This window comes from Malaclemys terrapin, chromosome 2 (genome assembly GCF_027887155.1).
Source record: "Malaclemys terrapin pileata isolate rMalTer1 chromosome 2, rMalTer1.hap1, whole genome shotgun sequence".
Taxonomy (NCBI): Eukaryota; Metazoa; Chordata; order Testudines; family Emydidae; genus Malaclemys; species Malaclemys terrapin.
This window is the reverse complement of record NC_071506.1, coordinates 188743169-188756211: the sequence shown is the minus strand read 5'-3', so window position 1 is coordinate 188756211 and position 13043 is coordinate 188743169. Positions and strand designations below refer to the sequence as shown.

Below are 13043 nucleotides of genomic sequence, written 5' to 3'. Positions count from 1 at the left end.
GTTGCATTCCTTCATTATGAACAAGCGATTACAGAAAAGAAATTGAAATATGACACCTGTACCGTATATCACTGAAAGATCGTCAATGAAAATATTGATAATTATATTACGTTCTCCTTGAGGAGATCACGTTGGGTATGAGACCTCCCTCCGTGGTAGTGAAGTCAAGGTAGGACAAGGTCACTCTTTCTGTTTACCTGATTTTAGCCAAGACAGTTGTCAGAGGCAAGCAATAGGCATTAGAGGCTGGTGTCTGTAAACTGGACTCCTGCCTGCTTGTGGGAGAATCAGTACACCAGTGATATCTTCAGGCACTCCTCTTGTTTACAAAGCTTGGCTATCCCATTGGGGAACAGAAAGCATTTGATTTTTTTGCAGGCAGTTCACAAGGAGAAGAACCCAATCCAATGAATGAAATAGTTTGCAACAAATTTAACCAGCTCTAACCACTGATTCAGAGAAGCACTTTTTGAATAAGTTATTGGAAGGGCATACCAGCCAACAGTCGTGAGACTTAAGTGGTTTATGAGAAAGGCAAGGATGATTTTATTATGGTGAGTCAATCAAAGAAAAGAATCATTAAGGAACAAAGTATTAAAGACTATTTTATAAGAGCAACATGTGATTTTCTTGTTTGAAAATCTTTTAGGTGGTAACATTTCACATTACAGTTTGTGTAGACTTGTAGCTGTTATGCAAACTAGCTAGCATACCCGACATATTTTAAAAGCGATAAAAATATTTAAGAAAATAAATCTTTGTGATGAAAATGCATACTTGATACAAACTTTTGATCTAGTTTTGTTCTGTCTGGAAGACCTAGTTCCTGCATTATTGTGCTGTAAATCAATCAGCAACGAATATCTTATAACCCAGATTAGCTGTGCAAAGGCATAGAGAACTGAGTTTTATTGCTTCAGGCTATATGAGGTGTTAACTGTTGGCAGCACAACAAAGTAGGAGTTAATAGTATTTATTTGTTCAATGTTTGGTGCCCTGTTTCAATTATAAAAGTTTATTATATAATGATAATTTTAAAATGATTGTATGTGGTTAATTGACAAAATTTCTAGTTACCATTGCAACACAATGTATAGTTCTGTGAGAAAGTAAGTTCCTAACCATGAAATGCACAGTGGTGCAGCCACTGCTCACAATTCTTAAGAGATTGGTTGATTTCTCCAGTATATTGTGTAAAAATATATATTGTTGGCTGCATAGAAGAGGTTGAGGACAATTTAAAAAAAATGAAATAGTTACTTTTAGAAAAAAACTGACATCCAAAAATGAAACCAGTTTTGTAAAATTATAGATTGTTTTTAGGGTAAGAGTTGAAAGTGGAAGTGAAGAGGAGGGCTCCAAATGCTAAATGAATAGCTTGTATGAAGTGTAGTTGTAGTTGGTCTGAGGATACTAGAGAGTCAAGGAGGGTGGGGGTGTGGCAATATTTCTTAGAAGTTGGTCCAATAAAAGATATCTCAGCCACCTTGTCTTTCTAAATGAATAGCTTGAGAATTAAGAAAATACTTTTTTCCATGTTCAAGAATCTGTGACTTGTTTTTCTAGATGTACACCTATCAATGTTTTTCTATTGGCTATGGACAGACTGCAAAGAGGAGCATTCTACACTATTTAAAGAAAGCATCATTTTATAACATTCTATAGGGTGGATTTTGAAAGGGGAAAGGATGGTGTTGTGGGATTAAGAAGATCTGGGTTCTATTTCTGGCTCTGTCATAGACTCTGTGAGACACCGAGTTAGTCATTGATCCTGATTTTTGTCCCGGGGAAATAAATTAATAGGCAGAGAGCCAGTGAGGTGGTATATGATAAATGTATCACGCAGTCACACAGTCAATAGTTTATCACATTTGTAATTTACCACGTGGATGTTCCCATCACATTTGTGAGGCTTATGAGTATGCCTACACTATGACGACTACACAGGCTTAGCTACATTGGCGAAGCTATGCCCACATAACCCCATAGTGTAAACGCAATCTCGACAGTAGCTACATTGATGGAAGCATTCTTCCATTGACATAGCTGTGTCTATACGGTTCAAGAATGTGATTTTTCATACCCCCTCACCAAAGTATTTATGTCAATTGAACGTTTAAGTGTAGATCAAGCCTTAATGTATGTGCATGTGTGCATATATATATGTCCGTGGGGCTTTGGGATTCTTCAGGCAGAGAGATATTGTATGTGCATAAGATATTAATGTTATATATTATTATAAAAGATGGTCCAAAAATAAGTGTCTGTGTCTTAGGCAATACAGATGAGTGTGCTTCTGGTTCTCTGAGTGAATGATCAATTTTCAGGACGGTTTAGATTTACATATTCATGGTAGAATTGAGGTAACTTTGGTTTTTACATCATCTGAATAGGAATTAGATAACAATCAAAAGCAAAAAAAAAAAATTACTGGACTGATCAGTGATTAAAGATCACCAAAGGCATTATTGGTCTCTTAAGTAACCTTCATGTCTATCACAAATGAGCATGCAGAATGGGTAGGAGACAACAACCAGTAGGGGCAGAAGTAGCCAAAGCAGGATCTGCTGCTTGGGGGAAAATGGGGCTCAACACCCCTACCAGACCCAGAATGGGGCAGGAGATAGCTCCTTCCCCCAGGCCTTTATTTGCCCTGTACTGATCGGCTGTTTGCTTCATCCCTCCCCTTTCTTAATCACTTCAACTCCATGTCTCTCCCTTTACCCTCATCTCTCTTTCCCTATTCCGATCACCCCCCATTCTCTTCAGTGTCCCCTCCTCCTTCCCTTTAGCTAATCCTCTGCTAACTAAACCCACTCATACATCATCTATAGCTGTAGCTAAAGGGGCTAACATGCTGTTTGCTGCCATTACATTGTTCACTTTGCTGGTGAGTTCTACCCATTCTCCCACCTGGTGTCTGTCTTGTCTATTTAGATTGTCAGTTCTTCAGGGCAGGGACAGTTTTGTTCTGTGTTTGTGCTGTACCTAGCACAATGGGGTCTGGGTCCGTGACTTGGGTTCCTAGGCACTATGTAATACAAATAAGAATAAACAATAACTACTGGCTCCTCTGCCTGCTTCAGCTCCTCTGCACTGAGGCCCAGAGGATCAGTCAGATCAGAACAGAGCAGCCACTCAGCACAGCAGGGTATCAGTGGGGGAGATGAGGGAATGCATCTCTACTTCACTGAGTGGGGAAAATGGGGAATGCATATTCTTGGGTCTGGAATGAATTGGAAGGGGGAGAAGAGGTGATGAGGAAACTGGGGAGATAGTTAATAACTCTTAATACTACCCCAATCAACTATCTATTTACATATAGAGAGACAAAGTGGATGAGGTCATATCTTTTGCTGGACCAACTTCAAGTCAGACATGAAGAAGAGCTCTGTGTATCTCGAAAGTGTGTCTGTTTCACCAACAGAAGTTGGCCAATAAACGATATTACCTCACCTGCCTTGTCTCTCTAATATCCTGGGACCAATGCGGCGACAACTTTATTTACATACAGTAGAACCTCAAAGTTACGAACACCATGGTAATTGAGGTTGTTAGTAACTGAAAGTTTCGTAAATCAGAACAAAATGTTATGGTTGTTCTTTTAAAAATTTACAGCTGAACATTGACTTAATACTGCTTGAAACTTTACTATACAGAAGAAAAATGCCACTTTTAACCATCTTAATGTAAATAAAACAAGCGCAGAAACAATTCCCTTACCTTGTCAAATCTTTTTTTAAACTTTCCCTTTATTTTTTTTAGTACTTTACATTTAACATAGTACTGTACTGTATAGTATTTTCGTTTTTTTGGTCTCTGCTGCCTGATTGCGTACTTCCAGTTTCAAATGAGGTGTATGGTTGATCGGTCAGTTCGTAACTCTGAGGTTGTACTGTATATACATACAGATCTCCTGTGCAGAGCACTCTTGTAAGAGTGGTGGCAGGGGAGGGGGATATCCAGATCCATATTATGCAAAGTATATGGCCTACAGCTTCAAAACACCTTTGCAAACCTAACATACATTTGCAAAACTAAGCACTTTTTTCATATTCAGCTGTTGCCCCATCTGACTTTCATAATATTCTTTAAACCCCTTTTCTGTAACAATCCTATTCCTCTAATCCTGAACTTTTGTAAGCAGATATTGCACTTTTTCCTGTTTATGAATTGTCCATGAGCAGGCTGCAATTTTTAGGAATTTGTTTTATTCAAAAATGTAAGAGGATTTTGTATGAACTAATTTCAGCACATGAGTTGCTCAGAACTGTTCTTTGTAAGCTTTGTGTAGACAATATTTGTGATTTAATATTCAAGGTGTATGTTTGGTCATCTGAGTCTCAAATTGCATTATTTCTGTTCCCTGATTGGATGACCAAATTCATATAAATAACAACCTCTGTCTCACCCCCAAATTAATTAAATTTTGTGATGAAATTAATTCTGGCTACACGCCTGAAATTCATTTGCTACATACAATCAAACAAAACCTACCTCCTAGAAATACTCACAAAGAGAAAATAAGAAAGACACTGATGGCCAGTTTTATTTAGAGGCTTTGGAACGGTTTGTGGATGATTTTTTCTCTTTGTTCACCAGCTCCAGTGGAGATATTTCTCAAAGCATACACCTGGCTGACCCGTAATTTATGTTCCACAGATGGATATCATTACTTAGTTTCTCCATTGTTTCCAGTGACAAAACTTTACAGCATCAATTCTTAAAGTACTTGTGATACTCTGGACTAAGTGAAGTCTAATAACAACTGTGTCCCTAGCAGATGACACTTTAATGTCTTAAAAAATAAAGAAATCTGAAAATGTATATTTGTGGATGATAGCTAAAATGAATGCAGAGATCTGTTTATTAATCAGTGGCTCCCACCCCTTCTTTTCTCCCTTTGTGTTTTTGCCTCCGGGTCAGATCAATGACTCAGTTCACAGATGCCTTTAGGGTTGGAGTTCCAGCTATGCAGTACTGATCTGGATCTAAACCAAACTCTCTCTGCTTGACTGTCAGCTCTGTCAATCTAGATAGAAAGAAAACATGTAGAGTTGCAGAGGTGATATGGAAACATCTGAGAAATGACAGACTCAGTCAGAGCAGTCATTAAGGGTGGAGAACAAACCCTCCCCCCAACATTGCAGCTTTCCCACAGATGTTATAGGATTAGATGAAAGCCAGTTGAATTTGGAATTTTTTTTTAGGGAGATTATTGTATTTTTAGTATTACAGCTGAAGTGGAAGATAACTAGTGTGAAAAAATGGCACATGTTCACAAAAACAGTTGGTAATTTTGTTCCAGGATATGTCAGGAATTTCACTTTTCATGTCATTTTCACTTGAAAATAGGAATACAAGAGCAAGTGGGCCCGTTTTACTCAGCCATGTGGAATAAAAGTCCTTTCAAGTGCACTGAAGTAACTTGGGATAATCAATCAAAGCAGAACTGCATTATAAATGGATTCACTTTGAGAAAGGTTATTAGGCATGTCTGTAGTTTATTCACATCATCCCTGATGGTTACTAGACAATATTAGTATATGACTTTATTAGAAATATACAGAAAGGAATCTCTTCACCAAATGATTCACTGGAGATTTAGGTTGGTAACTCTCAATGAGAGCTACAGTTACTAAATATCCTGAAGATCAATGGCAGAATAGAAATCACTTTCCCTCCTTTCTCTCTCCTCTTTCCTTTTTCTTGTTTCCTCTTTCTCTTTCTCAGGATTGTGTGAGTTGGGCTCAGATTTTCTTTGGTTTCTGCCTTTTTTGAGATTGGAGAAAGGTAGTTTTGGTTTATTTTGGATGTAGAGGCTTTGTCTGCCACCCAGAATGGAGAAAGTCAATGTGTTGGAATGAAACCCTTGAGCTTTGGACCCACAGACATAATTTTTAAGAACTTGCTTCTGGAAAGTGTTTGTGTAAAGGGGTGGGTGCATGAGTGCTCTTGGTAGGAAAGCGTATTGGCTGTAATATAATGTGCAATATAGTTCTTGAATGAGCAAAACTGTGGATGTGTGTGGGAGTAACAGTTTGTCAACACAGGGATGCTCAGGAAAGTTAACCCGAATTCACTAAAGGTGTGAATTAAAAGTGGACTAGCTAAACTGCATTAAGTCCCTGTGTGGACACGTTCATTAAGAATTAAAGAGGTCTTAATTCGGTCTACCTTAATTCAAAAATGAATAGTGTTTTGCCTTAAATAAGTTTGAATGTGAGAGAAATGTGGAAGATGAGCTCACTGAATTTCTGTCTTCCTGCTGCTCAGCTATTGAGGGAATAAAAGTTTTCTTAACGAGACCAAAGGGAAATGCAGAGTTGACATGAAAGAAAGTGTTCCAGCTCTTAGTCTGGTTTTGTTGTCTCCTCAGCATATTATGAAGTAAAACTCTACACCTGAGTTTAGCAAAAACAAAACAAAAACAGAAGAGGCTGCAGCAACGAATGACTAAAGTGTGTGTTTCCTCAATTAGCAGCGATGATGGAGTTCTTTCTGCTTTCTCTCTCACTTTCCCCACATGATTCCCAGAGCGATGAGTAAGCTTACATGTGAATCCTCAAACGTTAATGGGTGCAGAGACAAGAAAACACATGGCTGTATTTGAGTATCTGCCACAGAAGCATATTCATTTCTTTTCCATGAGAAACACAAACTGGTGACCTGAATCAAACCCTTCTGCTGATTGACTGGAGGGACAGAAGCTTTTCTTAGTCATGGGCCCACATTTTCAGAAATGTGAAGCCTGGTTTATTTGGTTCAAAAGAAGTTAAAGGCAGTGTGCTGGGTGTATAAATTCCACACTGTTGGGGAAGGGGCTAGAAAGGCTCTGAGGGAGGAGGTTACCCCATTTTTCCACCCCTGCAAATCATGCATGGTAGGAAGGAAGCCTTTAAAAAAGAGGAACATGCAGTCAGCAAGGGGAAGGGGGTGGGGAGGACACCCAAAGCTGGAAGCTGTGGGAGTGGGTCCTGAAGCAGCAGGGAGAACTCCCATCCTGGAGACCCCCAGCAAACTCCCAGGGAAAGCCTGACAGAGAGAGCCTGATTGAGGTACCCAGCCACAAGGACTCCTGTAAAACTGCTACATAGGCTTACCCAAAGTAAGTGGGTATTGCTGGCCTTTTTCTCTTGAGTTGGCCCTGAGAAGAGTTTATTCTTAGCCACATTGGAACATTTGCTTCCCTTTTGATCCCTCTCCCCCTCCCCATGGTAAAGAAATATAAGAAAGCTCAGAAGGGGCGGAGCCCACAACAAGGGCTAAGAGACCTGAGCTGGGTCCACCCTAAGTTGATTTTTGGTCAGTTCATTTTGCTTGATGTTTATGCTCCTGTGGGCAAGGAGAGAGAATATAACATTGAAGGCCTGAATGCTCTTTCAGTAAACTACCTGGCATATGATGTTTTGATAGCAGGGGTATTTTTAATTGTGCAGCTGATGACGGGACTGACAGAAATCGTTAAGAACTTTACCTATTATGCTTTAACCAGCTGTCTTCTGCTTGGCCAGTCAGTTGAGGTGAGGAGGAGTTTTAACCCTCAGATGAGACAATTTACTTGGCGGTGGATACCAGTACTAGTTGTTTTCCTTTAGCAAGACTGGATGGGCTTTGTCTTTAAAAAAATCCCGTAAATATATTGCACTATCCCTAATGGGTTCCCGGATCATAGTCTGGCTTCTGTATTTTATTTTGTCCTCCATCCATAAACATTGTCTGTACTGGCACATTAAATATTAAACTTTATGTATAGTTTATTGGGCTGTTTTAACTCTTTTTGTGGAGAAGGGGCCAAATCCACGTACTTCTTTGAGGTGATGGTGGTGGGATAAGGTTCACCTTAATATATATTTGTCAGCAATAAATACAGCAGGTATCACTGAGCCCACACCCAAGCATGGAAGAGTTAAGCAGAGGTGTCAAACTCATTTCATATGATGGGCCTAAACTGATATCCTGCCCCTGGGCCTGGGCCACATTCAGCAAAAGTTATTAAAGTAGAAATAGATAAAGATAAACCAGGCTGGTAATTACTTACATTTATTTTAGATTTTAGTGACTGCTTCTGCTGCTCCCAGATAGTTGGCATCTCTTAGCTAGAACCGATGCATCAACATTGGGAGCAAGTGACGAGGCTGAGGCTATCCTGAGCATCGAGTTCAGGTGTGTTCACTTAGTTGAGAACATAGTTTAGATTTGTTGATATTAAGGATGGAGAAAACTTGTTCACATGTGTCTGTGTTCCCAAACATGGAAGGAATTCTTGATGCAAAGGACTTCAGTTTGGGATAATATTATCCCAGGTATTGATAAAACTTGGGAACACCAATACTAGAAAATTTGCCCCAGAGTGTCACACTGCAGTTCAATAAATTCTGTTTGGAGCTTCTCCGGTACATCATGCAGACTGACAGAAAATGGTCTGCTGAAAATTGTAAACACTGGTTCCTGAAGTCAGAGAATTGTTCTTAAAATTGCTTTCTTGGTTCATCAGTTTTTCCCATGGCTCTTTATGTGATGTCATCAAACTGAGTCCAACAGTGTTATACAGTGATTTCAAGAGGGAACATGTGCCAAGTTATGCTGGGAAAGTTGCTTTTCCCACAGCAGAAACTTAGAATATCAGGGTTGGAAGGGACCTCAGGAGGCCATCTAGTCCAATCCCATGCTCAAAGCAGGACCAATCCCCAGATAGATATTTACCCCAGTTCCCTAAATGACCCCCTCTCGGATTGAACTCATAACCCTGGCTTTAGCAGGTCAATGCTCAAACCCCTGAGGTATCTCCCCCCCCTTCAGATGTCATATATTCTGTCACTGCTTGGTTGCACCCCTGCATTCTTGTGTTGAGCGAGTTCAGTTGCTCTGTAATAGCTTCCATGAAAGCAAATTCTTGAAGCCATTGTCTGGTACTGAAGTGACATCTTTCTCTTTCTGATCCATGAAACGTTGGATCTCACCACACAATTCAAAAAAGTGCTTCAGTGCAACTCCCTGGCTTAGCCACCGAACTTCAGTGTGATACAGCAGTTCTTGATGAATGTCACTTTTTCCTGACAGCCGGCTGAACTGGTGGTAGTAGAGACCTCTAGCTCAAATAAAATTCACAGTTTTATCATGATTCATTTTTAAAGTTTTACTACACAGAGCTTCTCAATGTAAAATGCAGTGAAAACTGCCGGTTATGGTTGGTAGTTTGCAATTTGGCCTTCAATTTTATCACAATTCCAGCTTTCTTGCCCACCATTGAGGGTGGCCAGGCTCACAGCTCTTTCCAATCTACATCCATTTTGTTTAGAGCTTCCACCAAGTTGTTGAAGAGGTCAGTTGCTGTTGTATTTGCTGTTGTGTTTTTCATCGGCACCAATTCTACTAGCACCTTTGCTATGCACATGTTCTCATTGACTCCATGAATGAACACTGCTAGCTTAGACATGTCACTTACATCTGGGCTTTCATCAATAACAGCTGAAAAAAAGCAGCAAAGGACTTTGCTTTTTCCTGGAGTTGACAGTTCAAACTCTCAGCTAAATCACGGATTTTCTCATAATTGTGTTTCTTGAGAGGCTGATGTTTGAAAAAACTTGTCACTTATCTGGACACATGATTTTTGCAAATTTTAGCATACAGTTTCTCAAAAATTACTAGTTTTGATGACCGCTATTTCATGGACGGTCACACAGCCCACTTTAACAGCAACATCACTTAAATGATGAGTATTAATAAGCACTGATTGATTTCAGTGACTGTGCTAATTCAGTATATTTATCTTTGTGTAATTTTCCCGTGTACTTATCACATTTCTCACCACAGCTTGCTTCATCATGTCTTTAAATGCGGCATTCTTTTACCAGTTACCTGTTGCTTACAAATCAAGCATGTGGGCTTTCTATTCACATCCACACAGAAATATGAAATTCTCTATTTCTCTTGAAACACATCACACTCTTGATCTACCTTTCTCTTCTTGGATAAAGACACGGTGGCCACTTGTCACAAGCTGGATAAAAAAAACTGAAGGAAGGGAAGGGTAGAAGCAAGGGTATCACTGCTTTCTTTCTGTCTGTCTGTCAGCCACAATAGACATTCATCCTTTGACTTATTTAAAGTTTCCTTTTCTCTGACTTGCTAGGTTGGGGGTATCTGCTTTCCAGCTGCCAGGTGAGTGTTCTTCAGTGCCATTTCCCCTCATCTGGATCCATAAAAGCTTCTGCCAGACTTATGGCTCTCTAAAACACCTGAAACACAACTAAGTGATTCTATACCTGTATGCGAGGTTTTGCTGGATTGCTGCACTGGAATCTGGACTACGGGGATGTGATCTGTAGAGCACACTAGAGTGCTGCACTCTAATTCTTGCATGTGGACCCTGCTGGCATGCACTAAATGTTCCTTAGTGCACATTGACGTGGTCCTGTTTGAAACAGGACTATATCTGCACACTAGCAGGGTCTACACACAGGACTGCACACTAGCAGGGTCTACATGGGGAAGTTAGAGTGGACCACAGTAGGGCTACTCTACAAATCACACACTCATAGTGTGGACTCTGGATTCATGTAGACAAGCCCAAAGATCTGACAGCCCTGAGCTAGAGAGAATTAAATAATAGAAACAGAAAAGGCACTTGATGAGTGCCTGAAGTATAAGAAATGGACCTTGATGGAGTTGGATTGCAAGGCCCAAGGTGCTCTTGTTAGAGCTCAGTATTAAGGAGGTTGAAGCATCTGCTCAATATTTCTTGGGGCCAGAAAAGAAAAATGCAGAGTAGAAGATAACTAGCCATGTGACAATTGCACCTTTGGAACCACATTAAGTGAACCTGTGAGGATCCAGACATTAACACTCAGAGTACTTGGACTTGAACTCTGCAGAGGCACGCATCAGTCTTAATCTAGCAGTATCTTGAGGATCTCAGCTTTGCAAGCAGAAGGACTTGAAGAGGATTGAGCTCTTTAGAAACTGACAGCAGCCCTTTGTGAGCTGACTACCAGAGACTCTCCTGGCACTGGTGGCTTTTCTGCAGAGATTTATAAGGAATTTTTGGTCTTCTCTGGGATGTAATTTAGTGCTGGTCTGCATGGCAAGCATCAAGGAGAGACAGTTGCCTCTCTCACTTGTTGCCAAGAGGGAAAGCTCATTTGTTGCCCCCACCCCCACCCCAAAGAAGATATCTGTGAGCTGACAAACAGGAAACCCCTATGGCTGCGCTGATTGTAAAAACGTATCCCAAAGCCCTAGGAAATAGACTGAAAATGTTTATTAGCTCAGAAGTGCACCTTGATCAGACCTCTTGCATCCTCAACAGGCCTGTTTTGTCTTTTAAACTTCTTCAGGGATATTAATCATTGGTTGAAGCAAAGTGTTTTATCCCTGCCCCCAGTGGAAGGGGTTCAAGGGCTAATAGATCTTGTAAGCAGAGTAGGTGCTTTCTAGCTGCTGTCTCTGCAGAGGCTACTTCAATTGGAAAAAACTTTTACTATGGATGGTTGGCATTCACTTTTCTCTGGCAGGTGGGGGGGGGACTGGTGTTAGGTTTTGATCCAGGGCTTTTTATGTTAAACCTTTATAGATTTGATGGTGATGCATATCTGTTCTACATGAAAGTGTATTCAGTGCTTGGAGACTTTTGAAGGTTAGGAGACAGAACAGGCTTCTGCAGTTACTAGGGCTACTTGTAGGACCTCTTTCCAATAACCCTGTTCCAGCTGTTGACAGCTCTAATTCCAGGAGTTTGATTTTCTGTTTCCTTAAAGCGGGTATAACAAAATTGTAGCACATGATAGATTTAAAAAGTGTTAATTGGATTTTAGCAGATGCCCTTGCTGCCAGGCTGCAAAGTAATTCTGTTCACTGTTCATCTAAGATTTTGTTAGTGGTAATATCTGCCCTTCCTAGAGAGAGCAAAGAGGAGTTAGAACATTGTTTCTTAGCGATAATTGTCCCTGAGAAATGTTCCTTTTTCTCACAAACAAGATCCTGTGTCGATCAGGTTACTTACAAAACAGTTTATTTCCAATAATCTTTATAAATTACCTTTGGCATTAAGCACCAGTTTAGCATAACGGCAGAGACTATGCTCACATGCTTCAAACCTGAGCTCTGGCAGTTATTCATTTCACTGACACAAGGGGAAAATAAAAGAGAAAATATTGCCATTACATTGTCCCTTTTCTAAGACACCCCGACACTGTGTACTTATACTGTCTACCCAACACTTTCAGGGACCCCTACAATTGTCCTAGTCATCCATTCCAGGTCAATGACATGATTTATGCTCCGTGACAGCATTCCATTCTCTGAGAATCCTCACCTCCATCTTCAGGTGATATTTTCATTCTTCACTGACCAGCAAGCGCCCCAAGTTCACTCCTTTGTGTCCTCCATGCTATCAGCTCAGTGATATGCTCTCTTGCTATGTCTTTTTGCAAAATGTGCTGATGTCCTTGATGTGACACAGCAAATCAAGGCAGAATTCAACCCTTATTTTTTTAATGTATTCACCATAGAACGTATTCATTGCTTAATTTATACCTCACTTTTGCTGTTTGGTATTGAGTTCTGTAAAGTGTTTTGGGATAGCTCGCATCAAGTACTCCATGCAAGTTAAATGCAGATTATTATTTATTGATTTGTATGATCATAGTTACAAGGAGCCCTGATCATGGACCAAGACCCCATTGTGGTAGGTGCTGTACAAACACAGAACAAAAAAAATGGTCCCTGCCTCAGAGAGCTTACAATCAAAGTATAAAACATGAGACCACAGGTGGAGACGGATGGAGGAATATAAGGAAACAATGAGACAATATTGATTAGCATGATATACTATTGTATGAAACACTAGCCATCATCTAATGAACCTACAATGGAATTTAGGCCAGAATTCTCTAGATGCCTAAGTGCATGCTTAACCTTAAGTAGTGACTTTAATAACACTACTCAGATGCATAAATTATAGCCCACAAATGCTTGCAGGTTCAGGGTTTTTGTAAGGGCCGGATTTAGGGGCAGGCAACTGCCTGGGGCACCGGGCTTGG

General features: G+C 40.3%; 1 protein-coding gene across 2 annotated transcripts in view; it reads left to right on the top strand.

The window, feature by feature from the left end:
• RAMP3 (receptor activity modifying protein 3) overlaps nt 1–13043 on the top strand; it is a 95412-nt gene that overhangs the window by 59491 nt on the left and 22878 nt on the right. The window lies entirely within an intron of this gene.